Here is a 15,578-nt window from a genome sequence, read left to right as displayed (position 1 = left end):
GTTTGACTCCAATACTTGATCTCAGGTCTTTGCTCTATCGGCGGGCAAAGAGTCCTATTACAGGGCAGTCCTGTGCCCCCGACCAGCCACAGGGGGCTTGGAGGGAAGACCAGAGTATCACACTGGCCACTGGGCCACGCGCCTTATAGGTGTCGTTGAAGATGGACAGCAAACGTTGATCGCAGTTGTATTCTGGACAGAGGTCGGGTATCAGAGACATAAAGCGGCATCACAAGCTTTATTTCTGATCGACCATCCGGAGATTCTGTGTTTAAATCACTTTCTGACAGCACGGGGATCACATTTCATCGTTGGAGAAATAATCAGTTTGTGAGTACGCTGGGCTTGCCCACAGACTAAAGGCAAATATGAAAAACATCCCACAACACACAGAGAGTTACAGCAGATTATGTTGAACGAACTGGCATTTTCCATGAATTTTCTATTGATTAACTGACTCAAGAAAGGGTGTTTGGCTATTTACTTATTTGGTTTATTTTCTTACCTTTGCCTAGACTTACTTGGCAGGCTCAGAGCTAAGCCTTTGGAACACTCACCTGGACAAGCTTTAGCCTAAAGGTGCCGTGAGAGGGGAAGCCTGGGACCCCAGGTGGTTGGAGACCAAGCCTCGGCCCTCAGCCGGCATCCACAGCTCGGGAGGGCAGCTGCAGACCAAGCCTCAGCCGGCATCCACAGCACGGGAGGGCAGCTGCAGACCAAGCCTCAGCCTCAGCCGGCATCCACAGCACGGGAGGGCAGCTGCAGACCAAGCCTCAGCCCTCAGCCGGCATCCACAGCACGGGAGGGCAGCTGCAGACCAAGCCTCAGCCCTCAGCCAGCGTCCACAGCACGGGAGGGCAGCTGGTGAAGTCAAGGTTCCCAAAGATCGCCTATGTAGCTCTAAACGTTGTCGTTTCCGCGGGCCCTCTCTGTGGGAGCGTTTCTAGTCAACGAAAGGACAGTTGTTCCTCACGAGCATGTTTTAGTTTTATTTTTGTTCACATTTCACACTCGCAAAGAGAAGCAAGCTCACGTTCCTTCCTGACGCATCTCAGCAAGTGCTCACCCACACGTAACGTGCGCGGGCCACGCTCAAGCGGGAACACGGGCATGCACGACACCACCCCCGCGTGTCTGGACCAGGGGCTGGGGGACTTTTTCTACAGAGCTAGAAACGGACTGTCTCAGACTTTGCCATAAGCTAAGGCTCTGGTACATATTCTTCCTCCTTCTCTTTCCCAATACCATCTTTTTTTTTTTTTTTTAAACTACCATTTAGAACAGTAGAAACATCCTTGGAGAACAGGAGAACACAGGCCTTGCTGGGGTTCTGGCATGCAGACCAGTCGTCCGCCGGGTCCAGGGGACGAGTCAGGGACACATCCTCAGCCTCAGCCCTGGGAGGGCATCCGGTTCCGTCCACACCAGCGGGCCAACGGCGGGCGTCCGATGCCGTCCACACCGGTGGGCTGACGGCGGGCATCCGGTTCCGTCCACACCGGCGGGCCAACAGCGGGCTTAGGGTGACCTTCCCCGACAACATGGGCTCGCTGGGCTGCGCTGTGGTCCTGGGCCAACATCAGCACTTGTTGCAGCGGCTGAAGTGGGAGCAGCTGGGGAAGGGCCTGCCTGGCAGAACCGAGCAGGCACCTCGGGCGCCTGCAGGGTGAGCTGCCCACACGGAGGTCTCCTCTGCCCCATGCTGCCGGCTGGCCTGGAGGGGCGTCCGTGGCCACGGCTAGGAGCGAAGGGCTCAGAGCAGGACGGAGCCACAGAGCCACTTTCTGGTCTGCTCCAGGCAGAGGCAGAAGCTTCGGCCAAAGGCCAGGAAGCCTTGGGCTGCAACAGTACACGGAGCGCAGCATTCACCAGCGAGACGCAAGGGCAGACCCACCCTAACAGGTGACTCTGCGCAGAGCGGGCCTGTGCGCGGCTGGTGGGGAGTGAGGATCCCGCTGGTCGGCAGGAGCGCATCCTGCTCGCTGGGATGGCGCTCACCATGTGGGATCCCGCAGACTTGAACGGTGAGGTCAACTGCTGGCTCCTAAGGAGCGCTAAGAGCCCAAGACAGCACTGAGAACAGATCTGAGTGCCACATGGCGAGACGAGGGGCAGCTCACACCTCCCTACCCAGGAGCCCCTCTGAGGAGCAGGCGGGGTGAAGCGAGCAGGGACCCCCAGAACCTACAGGGGTCCCTGCAGGAAGCGCTGCTGGAGCGGGGTGGGTGGGGCCAGGAGGTCGGCAGCAGAGGCCCCGGGTGGCTTGGGAGAGGCAGCAGCTCTGGACGGGAGGCTGGCTGCACCCTCTTCTCGTCCTTCCCGACCCACCTGCAGACATGGGTCAGTCTACAAGGGCTGGACCGTGGAGAGAAGAGATGACCTGCATCAAGCAGACAGACGAGCATGAAGGACGGGGGAGGAGCCCCGAAAACAGGCTCACGAGTGGGCAGTGGGTAGGTGGAGCCGGGCAGCCCCAGGTGCTCAGGACGGAGGGGCTCGGTTCCTCCAGAAGCAGGCTGGGGCCCAGACCCCCGGGGCCACATTACCAGGCGGCAGGCTCAGCATTCCTGTGATGGTGGCAGGAGGGACGGCCCTGCGCCCCCGAGGCGGGGTCCCCACGCAGAGAGCACATAGGTGGGCTGGACCTGAGCTCTGGGCACCTTTGGCCCCCAGGGGGTGTGGGGGTCAGGGTACCTCTTTCTAGGAGTGAGGTGGAGGTCAGGCTGGCCCCTTCTGGCGGGGAAGCTAGGGACACCCTCTGGGCTCCATTCTCCAAGCAAACAGCCCTTCAGAGCCCCCAGAGTGACCAGGAGCCCCTGAGCTCTAGGTCCTAGAAACCCCAACCAGCTTTTAGGCCCCCACTTTCAAATATGAGCCAAACACTAAGGCTTGCCAGACACGTGAGGAAAACCACACATATGGAGACAAGAGATCACAAGAGGCAAACTGAAACAGAGCAACTTGGAGGCGACTGAACAAGCGGGAGGTAAGTGAGAGGAGAACAGACGGACAGGTTCCAGGCGCCCCCGAGAAGAGCCGCACAGTGACATGGTCCCAGGGGGCAAAAATAAGACACTGTATAAAATAAGGACGATTTGAAAACAAAAGATGCAGGGATTGGAAAAAATCCAGAAGAATTCAAGAAAAGATTTTGAAGACAAAATTGAGGTAATTTATCAGAAAGTAGAGCAAAAAGACATAGATATGAAAAAGGAAGATAAAATCAGAAGATGGCCTCAAGAGGTCAGTATAATAGGATTTCCAGAAAGAGAGTGAAGGAAATAATTGTCTTCATATAAATGAAGAAAATGGATCAGAGCAGAAGAACAGACATTTCCAGACAGAAAGGGCCCCACCGAGTACCCAGACGCCAGGTGGGACTAGCGGCCCACGGCACAGGGTTTCAGAACATGGGACGGGGTCGGGGGTGGGCTCGGCCTCTGGAAGCAGTGCCTTCCAAGTCCTGAAAGAAGGCTGTTTCCAACCAAGAAATGAACGCCGACCCCTCATTCATGCCGATGACAGAAGAGACATGCTTTCAGATGCTCTGGTCTCAGGAAACCAAACCATGAGGTTTTAAAAAGATGTCGGAAAATAGGGGCTGCCAAGTGTCCACCTGTCCAGGCGGGGTCAGGTGACAAGGTGGCAGAGGGGCCGCTCCAGGCGACACGCCCGGGGGACCCGGGGCTGATGGGGCAGGCGAGGGACGGTCCTACGGGAAACGGGGCAAATGCAGAGAAACACGACCGTCGGTCTATGACGAGTGGGTGCCAGGGGCCCCTGGAGCGCACACGGGGCCCGTCCTGACGCTGCGACGTGTCTGTCACGGCTCTGAGAGATGGGGGGGGGAGCGCGGGATGCGGGGTGCAAGGGACGGAGCCTCGTCCTGAGCAACAGGCCAGGACAGAAGCCGCAAGTGGAGCAGAGCACAGCCTGGAGTCACAGAAGGGAAAGGCCAGTGACGCGGCGGACGGGCTCCCAGGAAGAGGTGGCAGACACGGGCAGGGCAGAGGCAGACCCCAGACGGCCCAGGCTGGATGGGCTCCCGGGGGCACGGAGAGCGAGCGAAGGGTGGGCCCGGCGGGGACGCCGCACGAGGAGAGCTGGGCCCTGCGCCTCTGCGAGCCGGCACAGGAGGAAGGGCCTCTCGGTGGGAGGACTGGGACGGCCTCGATGCTGGGGAAGGAGCTGAAGGCAGAGGAGGCAGGGACGGTGGTCTGTGCGCACGGAGGCGGCAGCTGGAGCCTCTGGTCCATGGAGCGTCCGTGCCAGATGCGGACGGGGGAAGCGGGATTCCGGAGGGCAGCGCCCGGGGGGCTTCGGGGCGCGAAGGGGGCTCCCAGGGCCCTTGCAGAGTCTCCCCTCCACCCCTCAGCCAGGGTCACTGCCACTGACTCTGGCTCCCGCTGCCACGCCTTGTGAACCAATAACCAACCACAACACAAGGGCTAAACTTTAACCCTCGTGCCTGGGTTCCGGAAGAGGGCTGCCATGGGACTCATCCCCGGGGCTTCCACACCAGGCTGGGTGTGGCACCCAGGCGCACGGTCTGCGGCCTGCATGGGGGGAGGCGTCTGGGGGCCGAGTGGGGAGCGGAGGCCACTGGGGAACGTGAGAGGAGAGCGAGCAGCTTCCCCTCCGTCCCCTCCCCCACTGCAGGCGTCCTCTGCCAGGGGGCGGGGGTAATTATCAGCATCTCCTCTGCATCCCTCATCACCAGCATCACTCAGCTCAGTTCAGTCTCAGTCGAGTCCAACTCTTTGTGACCCCATGGTTTGCAGCACCCCAGGCCTCCCTGTCCATCACCAACTCCCGGAGTCCACTCAAACTCTTGTCCGTCGAGTCGGTGATGCCATCCAACCATCTCATCCTCTGTCGTCCCCTCTCCTCCTGCCCCCAATCCTTCCCAGCATCAGGGTCTTTTCCAATGAGTCAGCTCTTCACATCAGGTGGCCAAAGTATTGGGGCTTTGGCTTCAGCATCAGTCCTTCCAATGAGTATTCAGGACTGATCTCCTTTGGGATGGACTGGTTGGATCTCCTTGCGTTGAAGGAACTCTCACGAGTATCACTGGCAACTATTAAATGGAGAACAGTCTCCTTTCACACTGTCCTCTGTCAGCTTCATCTGCAGGACCTCCGACGGGGGTGATTAGCTCCATGGACAGGGCCCGTGTGGTCCATTCGAGGCCAAATGAGGTGGCTCAAGAGATGAAGTGAGAGAGACTAGGGGCAGCCCCCGCAGCGTGAGCCGAGAGCGGAGGAACACTCAGACCCCTGGAGGCCTTGCTGTGCGCCGCGGGCACCTGCACCGAGGAAGCACCTGGGCAGCGGCCTGATGGGCAGGTGGGTGGTGATCGGGAGGGGAGAGCCTTGAGCCCCTGGGCGTCCCCAGCAGCTCCTCCGCTCCCGGCCGAGATTGCTCGTCTGCCCCCCACCCCCTTGTCCTCGCCACGGGCCCTGCGTGCCGGGCACTGAGCTGAGCCAGGGCTGAGGGCCCAGGTCTCTGTCCTCCAGGGGCCTCTAGCCTGACGGCCACACAGGGCAGCAGAAGAACAGCGGGGCCAGAGGACCAGGCGGCACCCGGCAGGAGCAGCCACGGCCGGGCAGGGCCCCGGGAAGGTCTCCTAGCGGAGACCCCGCAGACAGGCGCGGAGCCCCGGTTCTTGCCCCTCCCCACCACTGCCCACCTGCCCGGAGCAGCCAGGCTGGTCCCGGCCACGGCTGGGCGACTGAGCGGCCTCCGCGCCGGTTCTCAGGCCTCTCCACCACATGGGGCCCTCCTCCTCGGAGCTCCCAGCCTCGTCTCCAGCGGTGACTCCACCTCCCTGCCGACAGCACTCCAATCTCGGTCACGCGGCTGTTACTTCGGAAGTGATGATACAACAGGCTTGCGTGATACCCACATCTGTTTGCATAGATTTGTAAATAATGGCTTCTCCTTATCACTGCATTAAAGCCTGCGCTTCTCAAGGGCAAGCAACGGTCTTGGTTATTTTGGGTGAGTTTGGCTCTGAGAGTAAAAAGGAAGAAGAAAACATGCTGGGAGCACGTGGGTGGAGCACCTGCTCTGTGTTCAGGTCAAAGCCCGTTTCATCAGGTAACTTACAGAGGCAGCAGTCACTCTGAGATCTGATGGATCCCTGGTTAAAGAAAGTAACTGACCTGCTATCCAGAGGATTGCATCAACCGTCCGTGAGAGTTAGCGAGGGCTGCCCCGGCCTCCAAGGCAGACAGCATCAGAGCTGCATGCACTGCTCATTCAAACACCTGCCACTTCAGTCGAAGCTCATATCGCTTTAGCTGCTATATTTTGTTTATTTTTTTAAATGGGTTAAAACCGTAAGTATCTCAGAAGTTCATATAAACATAAAATGAGGACTTAGCTTTCTCAAGTGAGGAGATTCCGTCTCAGCAGTGAGTGGAGGCTGGTAAGCAGGGTCCAGTCTCCACACGGACACTTCGGGAGGAGGCTCGGGTCTGCTCAGAGTGTCTCCTCCAAGTTCTCAAGGGGCCCAACCCATGCCCACTTCTCTCCCAGCTCCACAGAAGACGCCAAGTGACGCTATCTCCACCCCTCAGCGTCTGAGAGTTCACTCAACTTGGCTAGACGGTGTGAATGTCAGAGAGGGCAGCCGCAGGCCACCGCGGGGAGCTGGAGCTCCGGGGCGGGGCTGCTGAGAGGAGACGTGGGCCAGCGCGGCCCCAAACATGCGCAAACGTGCGGAACCTTCCAGAGAAAGAAGGCAGACCCCGGACGTTCCTTCGCCTGACTCCGCTCAAGTAGAACCCTAACATACAGGTGAAGAAACTTCCTCAGAAGCAACGCACTGGAAGGGTGGGGTTTTCCCACAGAGCAACTTGACAGTCAAGGTTCAGTACATACAACAGGAGGGCTCACAGCAGACACCTGGCCACAGGACACGGGCTTGCTCCTGGGGCCCTGACACCCGGCCACGGGACACGGGCTCGCCCCTGGGGCCTGACACCCGGACACGGGCTCGCTCCTGGGGCCCTGACGCCCGGACACGGGCTCGCTCCTGGGGCCCTGACACCCGGACACGGGACACGGGCTCGCTCCTGGGGCCCTGACACCCGGACACGGGACATGGGCTCGCTCCTGGGGCCCTGACACCCGGCCACGGGACATGGGCTCGCTCCTGGGGCCCTGACACCCGGACACGGGCTCGCTCCTGGAGCTCTGACACCCGGCCACGGGACACGGGCTCGCTCCTGGGGCCCTGACACCCTGGACACGGGACACAGGCTCGCTCCTGGGGCCCTGACACCCGGCCACGGGACACGGGCTCGCTCCTGGGGCCTGACACCTGGCCAAGGGACACGGGCTCGCCCCTGGGGCCTGACACCCGGACATGGGACACGGGCTCACCCCTGGGGCCTGACACCCAGACACGGGCTCGCCCCTGGGGCCTGACACCCAGACACGGGACACAGGCTTGCCCCTGGGGCCTGACACCCGGACATGGGCTCGCCCCTGGGGCCCTGACACCCGGACACGGGACACGGGCTCGCCCCTGGGGCCTGACACCCAGACATGGGACATGGGCTCGCTCCTGGGGCCTGACACCTGGACATGGGCTCGCTCCTGGGGCCCTGACACCCGGACGTGGGCTCACTCCTGGGGCCCTGACGCCCGGACACGGGACACGGGCTCGCCCCTGGGGCCTGACACCCGGACACGGGCTCGCTCCTGGGGCCCTGACGCCTGGACACGGGCTCGCTCCTGGGGCCCTGACACCCGGACACGGGACACGGGCTCGCTCCTGGGGGCCTGACACCCGGCCATGGGACACGGGCTCGCTCCTGGGGCTCTGACACCCGGACACAGGACATGGGCTCGCTCCTGGGGCCCTGACACCCAGCCACGGGACACGGGCTCGCTCCTGGGGCCCTGACACCCGGCCACGGGACACGGGCTCGCTCCTGGGGCTCTGACACCCGGACACGGGCTCGCTCCTGGAGCTCTGACACCCGGCCACGGGACACGGGCTCGCTCCTGGGGCCCTGACACCCGGACACGGGACATGGGCTCGCTCCTGGGACCCTGACACCCGGCCACGGGACATGGGCTCGCTCCTGGGGCCCTGACACCCGGACACGGGCTCGCTCCTGGAGCTCTGACACCCGGCCACGGGACACGGGCTCGCTCCTGGGACCCTGACACCCGGCCACGGGACATGGGCTCGCTCCTGGGGCCCTGACACCCGGCCACGGGACACGGGCTCGCTCCTGGGGCCCTGACACCTGGACACGGGCTCGCTCCTGGAGCTCTGACACCCGGCCACGGGACACGGGCTCGCTCCTGGGGCCCTGAGACTCAGACACGGGACATGGGCTTGCTCCTGGGACACCCCCAACCCCACCTGCCTGCAGTACCCTCTGCGTCCTCCGAGCCCAGGGGCCAGAAGCCTCACACACCAACCCACACCCCGCCTCCCCCGGCCCCATCCCCCGCCCCAAGAAACAATTCCTAATTAGGGGAAGAATGTGCACGAACACAAAATGCTTGTTATCTCAGCCAGGAGGCGTTTAGAAATGAGTTTCTTTTTAAACGTATAATAAGGTTTTCCCTTGTTGTTTTGACTGAAAATATAGATACCATACCGCAAACTATGATAAATATTTCCACTGGCGAAACGCCGCCCCCACCACAGCAGCATGCGGTGGTTTTCTCATGGTTGCAGGCTGTTTCTACAACTCTCCTCTCAAAATTTAACAAGATTAATGACAGAAAATTAGTCAAGACAAGTATTGGCCTGTTTGGTTTATGCATCACTTCAAGTGCAAGAAAAAAGCACTTCCTTTTCACGTTACCTATTACCTAATAAGTAATAAGGGGACAGGGAAGCGAGAGGCAAGACTTAACACCGACAACAACCCCGAGAACACAGCCTCCTCCAAATGCACACGTGTACACACACAGGCACACACACACACACGCATGCACACACATGCACATAGACACATATATACACACAGACACTCACAGACGCATAGATACACACACAGACACAGACACACAGATACACATATACACAAACAGGCACAGAGATACACACATAGACACACACATACACACACTCTCAGGCATTCACATAGATACACACATACCCACACAGATGCACATACCACACTCACACACACGCACTGCACACAGACGCACACTCACACGAGGAGCGCTGCTCTGACCTGGATTACGCATGTGGCTAGGTTTTATTAGCATTAATGAACTACACATTGAAAAAAATAAGAATTTATATATTTCATCCCCCACAACTTTTGGAGTTTAAGACAATGTCAATAAAATGTGAAACTTTATTCCATAAGAAAATGTAAACAAAAAGCGTACCTATTTTTAGAAAAAAGACGTGAAGTTACCTCCACTGTGGAGCGAAGGGCAGTCACTGTTTCTACAGTATTCACTCTAATAAGAACCTTGGAGGTTTATTCAAAGCAATATGGATTTTGAATTAAAAGGGTATTTAAAAACTCAATCCTGACACAAGAGACCCATGATACATTTGCAAATCACCAAAGAATATGGATAATTTTCTTGAAACATGCACTATCTTCTTTAACAATGAAGTAGAGGGCATGGAGATGATCCAGATGACTCATTTGCCTGCATATTCTCTTATGTCCTCTTGCTTTTTTTTTCACTTATGTTCCAGCTCCCAGCATTGTATTTAAAATGAAAACGCCAACACATCTGCCTTCCTGTTCCTTATCTCTTCTAATGAATGTAATTAGTCTCCTGCACAATGTTTTCATGCAAAACAAATATATAAGTCTGGTAGTTAAGAAAGAAAATGCAGGTGAATTAAAAAATAATGACACCGAAGATGAGTCTATGGAATTTTTGACATAGAACGTGATTCTATGGGTGGAATTTTTGCTCCCCCTTCTACAGTCTGGAAGCATAATCACCTAAAGTCCACTACAAACGGGGATGCTGGTCTTGGGTTTACAAACCTTCACCTTCTCTCGGGATCCAAGGGCCAAATGTTTTAAAGGCAAAGTATTACAGGAAAGCATGTGAAGTGTTTTCCAAAAGATGGGCTCCTGGATTTTCTCCCATTTCCAAGGCTGTTTTTGACAGATTGCCATTAAAAGTTTTGAGGTAAGGGAACTACTATATAAATTAAGTGGCTGGAAGAACTTGACTTCTACACAACTGTGGAACCGAGTCCCCATCAGTTCAGAGATGACTGACATGTTTCTTGGGCTCCCAGGAGACTTCCATCAAAGCCTGGCTCTCCTCTCGCTCTAGAGACCAGGGTTCTGGACCCCCTGGCTCTTGTACCCTGGAGACCCCCATCAGTTCTTGGTCAATCTCTTTCCTACTTTGGAAAAAAAAAAACAGGTAGGGACGCCTCCAGCTGTTCAGAACTCTATGTCTCCCCAAGAGCAATCCAAAGTCACTGGAGGCAGGAACGGGGTGTGCAGAGAGTTTCTTCTGTCTCAATTTATCAGATAATAAACTCAGTCCAATGTCTGTTCAATTCAACTAGCACTTAAGCAATCGCTGGAGGCATGAGGGCAGAAAGAAAAAGAGAAGGAACCAAGCCGGTTGCAGGTGCTCCCTGGACGACAGTCCTCATGGAAAAACCTAGAGAGTCTAGGCTTTTCATTTTACAGCAATCTGCCCTCATTCCCACCCTGCATGCCACACACACAGACACACAATCAAACTCTCAACTTTCAAATATTCGTTTTCCGTTACCGACTCATGAAAATGTTGATTTATTTACCAACTGTCTGCCACTGTGCGGGGCAGGATGCAAGGTTCAGAAAGGACCCAAAGCAGGTTCGGCCTCGAGCAGAGAATGCCCAGTCCGCCAGGGAGGGTAAAGTCCCAGGTGACCTAAGATCGCGGTCAGAAGGGGCGATGGCTCGGATGTGGCGACTGTCGGGTCCACCTTGGGCCTGAGGTTCTGTGATCGCCCAGGCTCTGCTGCTCAGAGTGGGGTCCAGGGGCCAGCAGCCCCCACATCTGGCATCCTGGGGGTCCCGTTAGATGCTCAGGCCCTGCCCAGACCTACCGGATCCCTAAGTGCTTCTCAGCAGTTAGCATTGGAGGACTTGTGCTCCACGGGAGACAGGCCAGCCGAAAGATGCCCTAACTCTGATGGTAGGTGAGTTACTCCTGGAGAGCAGGGGTGTTCTCATCACAGCCACAGCCCCCCGGGGCTGGAGCTGAGGGCCTGTCCTCTCGCTCCCTGCCCGCCTCTCTGCTGAGCACGCCCGTAGGCTCCTCCTGGTCACATGAATGTGAGGCGTTGGTGGGACTCGACTGTTTGGAGTCCCAGACATAGCATCAGTTGCCCGATCTTACTGGTTTCATGCTTTGCTGTCCCTAGCATTCACTGTAGACAAATGTCACTTTCCATCAACACCGTTTCCTCACGAACAGCAAAAACGGCAGAGCACCCGATGCTCCAGCCCGCCGTCCCGCGTGCTGACACGTTTCACCTGCTCCTCTCCCTGAGAGGCAGGCCCTCACCTCATCTCGGGGTGGGCGGGGTGGGGGCGGTGGGGCCGGGGCCAGGCCCAGGGAGGGGGCAGTGAAGCGGGGGCCAGGCTCGGGAGCGGGGGTGGTGGAGCAGGAGCCAGGCCTGGGGCCGCGCGTGGAGCCCCTCATCCGACGCCATGGCACACTGCGTGCTGAGAGTCCTGGGAGAGGGAGCCGGTGGCGACGGGGAAGGGGCCCTCCAGGCCCAGCTCCAGCTCGGTGTTTCCCTTGCCTGTCGCTGCCTGGCGTCTGACTGTTCGGAATCCGTTCCCAAGGAGGCATGGTCGGCCTGTCAGAAGGCCAGCTGCAGCGGGGCCGGCCCGGAGCGGTCCCGACTCTCCGGCCTGCTCCAGCTGAGATTGGAATGCTGCTCATGGGGCCCGGAGACGATCCAGGGAAGGAAATTGGAAAGAAAACAAACAATTGAATGCAACTTGCAGACAGCGTTCAGAGAGCCATCGTGATTTCATTATCTGGCCCTGAGAAGGAATTCTGTGTCTCAGCCATGCTGTGAGAGCGCGCATCGCTGGCGCTCTGTTCCCACGCCCGGCCACGCGGACTCGGGGCGCAGGTGGCCGCCGGGCAGGAGGCTCGGCTGGGGGCGCAGGGCGGTGCTCCAGTGTCTCGGGCCATCGGCACCTCACACCCGCTCTCTTCCTGGGAGATTCGGGAAAACGTTTTGGTTTTCGACACTCAAAGGTGATGCTGAATACCACTGAAGCCTCGGCTGGTGGCTTGGTCTGTCATCTGGAACGGCGTGAAGGCCCCTCCTGAGATCTGCCGTGGGTTCTAGCGAGACTACGCCGGGCCTTCCTGCCGCCTCTGGGGATGCGGACGCAGGCTGCAGCGGGGCTCCGAGGGACAGAGGGCACTCCCAGCTGGCAGTCCACGCGGCTCTGTTGTTCAAGTAGGATTTCGATACAGGGTCATCTTAAGAAGCGCTGGGTTAAACAACGCCACCCAGACTCCTCACTGGTGATTCTCCAGGAGGGGTTGTAACATCCAGATGAACTGGACACAGGCGCTCTTCTAAGGCATTTCCTCTCTGCGGAAGTCTCAGTGTGTGCAGGTCTGTTGTAGGTACTTTAAAAAAGGCGTTAGCCCAGGGGACCAGGGACAGAAGGCTGAACACAAGATGCCGTCTCCAAAGTGGGAGAACCGCACTGAATCCACAGGCTGATCCCAGGAGAGCTGCGCCTTCCCAGGCCCTGCAGCCACGGACACGGCGCACCTCCCCACTCGCGCTTTTCTGGTCTCTCCATCGATGTCTTTTAGGTTCCAGTGTGCACGTTCTTTCATGTACTTTATTAAGTTCATCTCTATTTCATTTTTCGGATTCTACTCTAAATGGTATTGTGCTTTTTTTTTTTTTAATTCAATTCCCGGTTGTTGAAGGGCAGTGCACAGAAAGACAGTTAATGATATTGTGCTTTTTTTTTTTTTTTTAATTCAATTCCCTGTTGTTGAAGGGCAGTACACAGAAAGACAGTTGACTTCTGTACATAGCCCTTGTATCCTGTGATGCTGCTAAATGCACTTGTTAGTTTTCCTGGCTTTTTGGGTAATTACTTATGTTTCCTATGTACTCCATCAAGCTATCTGTGAATAAGATAGATACACATCTTTCTTTCATTCCTTTTTCTTTTTTTTCTTGTGGCTAAGATCCAGGACAATGTGGAAATGGTTTGACAAAAGCAGACAGCCTTGCCCTGAGCCCCACTTTTAGAAGAAAAGCATTCAGTGTCTCCACATTAACTATGATGTTAACTGTTGGTTTTTCTCAAAGACCATTTATCAGCTTGAGGAAATTTCCTTCAATTTCTAGTGTGTTGAAATTAATTTTTAAAAATAATAGTTGTTAAATTTTATCAAATGTCTTTTCTGCCTCTATTGAAAAAAAAATACGGCTTCTTTGTTTTCTTAATATGTTGAATTATGTTCATTTTCAAATGTTAAACCAACCTTGCATTCCTAGAATAAACCCCACTCTGCCGTGGTGTACCGACTTTTTATATATGGATAATTTCAATTTGCTAATATTCTGTTACTATTTTTGGTTTCTATGTTCACTGGAAATACTAGTCAGTATTTTTCTTTTCATGTAACATTTTTATTTTTAGCATCAGGGTAATATTGGCCTCATCAAATGAGGTAGGAAGTATTCTCTCTTCTAAGTGAGTGTTAGGAAGGAAGGGAGTGTTTTCTTCGTTAAACATTAAAAATTCAGTTCTTTAAATACACATGGAACTACCACAATTTATAGATTTTGAATCAGGTTTGCAATTTGTGTCTTTCATGCATTTGCCCATTTTCTCTAATTTGAAAAAGTCACTGGCAAAAATCTGTTCATAGTATTTCCTTACCATTCTGTCAACGTCTGGGGGACTTGTAGGGATGATAACTCTTTTTTTTCTACTATGCATAATTTGTCATCTCTTTTTTTCCTGGATAGAGGTTTATCCACGTTTTGGTTGTATGATTTTCCCCATTATTTTCCTGTTTTCTATTTCATTTATCTCTATTTTTATCTTTGTCGTTTCCTTCTTTCTGTTTGCGCTGGGTTTAACGTGCTGTTCTTTGTCAAGCTTAAGATGGAAGCTGGGCTAACTGGTTCAGGCTCTTTCTTGCGTTTTAACATCAGTGTTCACAGCACACGCTGCTCTCTAAGCACTGCTTCGGCAGCGCCCCACACATTCTGGTAGGCTGCTTGCATTTTCATTTAATTCATAATCTATTCTGAATTCCCTTGGGATTTCCTTTTTTGACCTGTGAGTTATTGAGAAGCGTGTCAGGTGGTAAGCTCCAGAAATACCAGTTAGGTCAAGGAAGTTTTCTTCTGTATCTGCAGAGGCTTTGTCTACTTGTACTGCAGTTACAAAGAAAGGCGTGCTGGCGTACACAGACATAGAGTTGTCTTTTTTCCTGTCGATTCTGTCAGTATTCTCAAGCACCTATAACTCGGTGTATATACATTTAAAATCGTTATGTCTTTATGAAGAATCAACCCCTTTAAAATACGAAAGGGCTCTTTATTCCTTCTAAGTAAATGAAGTCTATTTCATCCCATATAAATACAGCCACTCCAGTTTCCTTATGGGTAGTATCTGGATGTTTTTTTTTATCTTTTTACTTTTAACCTATCTATATGTTTATATATAAAATGTGTCTCATGTCAGTAGCATACTGCTTTTTTATCAAGTCCAACTTTATCGCTCTTTTGATTGGAGAAGCCCCGTCTGCTGTTTGCTCTCGCCCCTCTTTTCCAGCTTCTTTTAGATGAGTGGTTCCCTTGCATTTTGACTCCAGCGTTGGCTCGTGGCTATTTTTCATTTTGTTTCGTTTTAGTAGTTTCTCCAGAGTGTGCAGCACATACTTTAACTAATTGCAGTCTGTCTTCAAATAATTTCATGCCAATTCCCATCTGGTGTCAGAATCTTACAACAATGTAATGATGCAATGCTTCCATCCTGTCCCCACTCTCAGAGCTACTGCTATTGTACAATTTATTTATATATGTATTAGAAACCACAAATGTATTGCTGTTATTTGTACTTTCAACAGTCAATTACTTTTCAAAGAAATTTTAAAGTGAGGGAAAAAACTTATATTTTCCCACATTTTGGCTACTTCTCCTGTTCTTCATTCTTCTGTTTTCCTTCCATCTAAATGTTTTGCTGGTGACGAACCCTCACAACCTCTGCCTATCTGGAAAGTCTTTAACTCGCCTCCATTTCCGAGATGGTGTCCCCGGGCACAGACCTCGAGGCTTAGGTTTCTTTCTGCAATTTAAGGATGCTGCTACAAGGTCTTCTTGCCTTGCATAGTTTCTGATACCAAAGCTTTCTTATTTTTGTTCCCCTCTACATAATTGTACTTTTAAAGTTTTCTCTTTAGCATTTATTTTCAGTAATTTGGGAAACTTGGGGCTGTTATTTAATTCTTTTCCTGTGCCCTTTCCCCACTTTTTCCCCAAGACTCTGATTATACACGTTAGGTTGTCTGATTTTGTCTCACAGGTTAATCAAATCAAACTCAGTTTTTTCCCT

At 54.2% G+C, this 15,578-nt stretch overlaps 1 protein-coding gene across 5 annotated transcripts in view; it reads right to left on the bottom strand.

Annotated features, from left to right (window-relative positions):
* Positions 1-15,578, bottom strand: part of GMDS (GDP-mannose 4,6-dehydratase) — a 434,986-nt gene that overhangs the window by 57,112 nt on the left and 362,296 nt on the right.

The sequence above is a fragment of the Bos taurus genome, chromosome 23, assembly GCF_002263795.3.
Source record: "Bos taurus isolate L1 Dominette 01449 registration number 42190680 breed Hereford chromosome 23, ARS-UCD2.0, whole genome shotgun sequence".
NCBI lineage: Eukaryota > Metazoa > Chordata > Mammalia > Artiodactyla > Bovidae > Bos > Bos taurus.
This window is presented reverse-complemented; position numbering and strand designations above follow the sequence as displayed.